Here is a 3,880-nt window from a genome sequence, read left to right as displayed (position 1 = left end):
AGTTTACAAAGCCATTCCCCATTCAGATTCCTTCCTCATTTCTCTCCCTCATATCATAGATTATTTCCCCCAGATTAGGGTTGGCCATATTAATTTTCTGGTCAGTTAGAATATCTTTAAATTTCTACATAAATATATATTTCAACACTGTGAAAATCTGAGCATAAGATTATGGTCACCTGAAATTCTTTGGCCCAGAATTTGCAGAGGGATATTAGCCATAAGATAATATTGCTGCACATATACTTGACAATACAAATTAAATAGGAAAACTTAAAAAGAAAAACAACCTATCACTTCCTCCCACACAAGCATCAGAAATCCCAAACTCGAACCAGACACCAAAGACTATAGCTATATTGGTGAGAATATGATGGCATGTTCAATGTCTTTGCCATTAGGGAATTGTAAAGTATAACAGTGACATACCATATTGTTTAAATGAATGAATCAAGCAAACATAAAGGGCAAACTAATGATGCCTTATGTTGTTTATTGTTTTGATAGTTGTATAAAAGACACAAAATCATAAAGTTCTCTAAAATCTGGTCAGCTGTTTTAATTTTGGTTTTGTGTTTTAATGCACTGTGGTCTTAAATAAGTGGTAAAAGAGTTTGATGATTTTCAAAGTATCTGTTGAGGACTATTATAGTTAGGCTTGTGTCAACTTGGCGGGGTAGTGTGCTTAGTGGTTTGGTAGTTGGCACCTAGTAATTCCTCATCATGTGAAAGAACACAATTCAATCAATTCCATAATGGGGTCTGCTGTGCGTAGCCAAGCAGTTGTATGATTAGGGTAGAGTGTACCTCCCTTACTCAGGACAAAGCTCTGAAGCAACTGGAAAACAAATATTCTGTGTGAATGTGATCTACTTCCTTTATAAACAGATTGGTAGGGAAACTTGTTCGTTTCCTTCTGGGTTTGGATCCTGCATCTGGGCTCTTCAAGCTCTAGGTTTTGAATTTGACCGAAAGCTTGAAATAACCCCCGCCAATCCTGAGAGTCCACAGTGGCCTGGTATCTGACATGTGATCTGACCTTGAAGTAATATACATCTTCAATAACAAGTATGACTTGTTTTTATTTACCTGCCTTTGAAACTATCATCAAGTTGTGCTCCAGCCTATTGTAGATTTATCAGCCCCTGAAGCTACATAAGTCAGGAGAAGCCTAACTAAGACTCGAGGACTTAGAGTCAGAATGGAGGTGCCCACTTCTACAACTGCATGAGCAGTTCTCTTTATCTCTCTATGCAGCTCTGGTTTTGTTCTTCTAGTGACCTTATCCTTACATAGATGTTGAATGTTATCACATTGGATTTATCATTCAGTTTAGAAATGGCAAGATTTAGAGTCACTGAGTTTTACAATAAATACCGTGACATGCTCCTCCATTTATTTCTGTTATATTTCATTTACTACAATAATATTTTAAATTTTATATGGGGTTTTAAATATTTATATTGTATAATCTCTTATACCTTTCATTTTATGAAGCACATAATCTTGCTTTTTATTTTCCAAAAACCATTTTTGGGTGTGATAATGCAGATATCGTATAATTCCATAGCTCAATCACATCAAGACATATTGTACATTTGCTACCACAGTCAGTTTCAAAATATTTTCTTACTTCCTAAACTCTTTAATATCAACCCCATCTTACTCTGTCTGTCTCCCATAGCCCCACCCCACCATATCCTATTTTACTTGCTGTGTCTATAGGTGCATCAATCCCAGGTTTCATATTCTGAGAAAAACAGAAAAGATAATAATATAAATTCAGTAGGGTTACCACCAATGACAAAATACATCTGAGTAGAGTATACCCAATATGAAACAGAGGGAGAGAGAGAGAATGTTGAAAACCAGATCAGGTCTGGCTCATGGCATGGAGGAACTTGGAGCTGTGTGCCGGGCGCTGGGGTCACGCTGCGTTGCTGACCAGAGGCTAGAGCCCCTCCTCTGCCCATGGCGGAGTGGCACCCAAGCTCCTGACAGGGGACAGAGGCGGCTAGGGACGTCGGGGCTCCGGAGCCAGGCACTGGGCCTGCTTTTGCAGCCGCCTCAGGGGCCAAAGAGCACGAACCCGTTCATGCGCGCGCAGGAGGAGGCCTGGCGGCGCCGCAACAAGACTGTCCTCACATACGTGACCTCGGTCGCCATGGCCATGCTGGGGGCGTCCTACGCAGCGGTGCCCCTTTATCGGCTCTATTGCCAGACTACTGGACTTGGAGGGTCAGCTGTAGCTGGTCATGGATCTAACCAGATTGAAAACATGGTGCCTGTTAAGGATCGCATTATTAAAGTAACCTTTTTTTTCTTTTTTAAACATTTTATTAGGGGCTCATACAACTCTTATCACAATCCATACATATACATACATCAGTTGTATAAAGCACATCTGTACATTCTTTTCCCTAATCATTTTCTTTTTTTTCTCCTCTTTTCTTTTTTTACATTTTATTAGGGGCTCATACAACTTTGTCACAATCCATACATATACATACATCAATTGTATAAAGCACATCTGCACATTCCCTGCCCCAATCATTCTCAAAGCATTTGCTCTCCACTTAAGCCCTTTGCATCAGGTCCTCTTTTTTTCCCCCGCTCCCTCCCCGTTCCCCCCTCCCTCTAAAGTAACCTTTAATGCGGATGTGCATGCAAGTCTCCAGTGGAACTTTAGACCTCAGCAAACGGAAATATATGTAATGCCAGGAGAGACGGCACTGGCATTTTACAAAGCTAAGAACCCGACTGACAAGCCAGTCATCGGGATTTCTACATACAATCTTGTACCATTTGAAGCTGGACAGTATTTCAATAGAATACAGTGCTTCTGTTTTGAAGAACAAAGGCTTAATCCACAAGAGGAAGTAGACATGCCAGGGTTTTTCTACATTGATCCTGAATTTGCTGAAGATCCAAGAATGGTGAATATTGATCTCATCACTCTTTCTTATACTTTTTGTTGGAGCTAAAGATGGCCATAAATTGCCAGTTCCAGGCTATCATTGAAGTCAGCAACTAAATCTGCGTCCCATTTGTGATTTTTGAGAAATCATGTGTCTGACTTCTCAGAGATGAAATATTTCTACTATGTTGTATTTAATTATTGTGTACTGGTGATGGTTCAGCTTGCTTCCTTCCATGCCTGGACATCTTAACCACATTTAAAATCGAGAAAACAGGTTTAGCTTTTACCATAAGGAATCCACTTAAAGAGTGCCTACTTAAGAGTGACTGCCACCAAACTCTTAAGAGCTTGATAGTAGTAAGTAACTGTTTAGCTTTAAATATAAATATAAATATAAATATATATATAAAGAGAGAGAGAGACTTAATGGTACGGCTTAATTCATTAGATTGCTTCCAAATTTTGGCCCTTCATACTTGTATCATTTGAACACTTGATGTTTATTTTTGGCTGTGCACCAGACTCTGAACAGGTTGATTATTAAATCTCTCAAACCAGTGGTGTTACCTGCCTTCAGTGTGAATAGTCATTATTGTTAGTCCTTAACATGAAAGAGGTGTGTTACTTGCTCAAAGATTGCATGTTTTCTTCAAATTCTTATTTGTTTTACTTTTAAGATCTAGGACTGCTTTATATTGATTGTACCATGTAAATAATTAGGTTGCAATTGTGGTACCATGAAATCTCTCTATATATATGATTAACTATGATAGTTACAAGTCCTTCAATGTTAAAATATGTGTGGGGTTGTATACATATACTGATATCGAAAGTCTACCTGTAAACAAACTCTAAAGACACATTAAATTATTTTAATAGTTAAGAAAAAAAACCAGATCAGACCCAACATGTATCAGTAGGGGGGTTAACTGAAAAAGTTTTAACCATTCAAGCCAGGTT

At 38.6% G+C, this 3,880-nt stretch overlaps 1 pseudogene; it reads left to right on the top strand.

The window, feature by feature from the left end:
• Positions 1–1,891: 1,891 nt before the first annotated feature.
• LOC142436637 (cytochrome c oxidase assembly protein COX11, mitochondrial-like) lies at positions 1,892–3,021 on the top strand (annotated as a pseudogene).
• The last annotated feature ends 859 nt before the right edge of the window (positions 3,022–3,880 follow it).

The sequence above is a fragment of the Tenrec ecaudatus genome, unplaced genomic scaffold, assembly GCF_050624435.1.
Source record: "Tenrec ecaudatus isolate mTenEca1 unplaced genomic scaffold, mTenEca1.hap1 Scaffold_513, whole genome shotgun sequence".
NCBI classification, from domain to species: Eukaryota; Metazoa; Chordata; class Mammalia; order Afrosoricida; family Tenrecidae; genus Tenrec; species Tenrec ecaudatus.
Note: the sequence above shows the minus strand (reverse complement) of the source record. Positions and strands in the feature narration are given on the sequence as shown.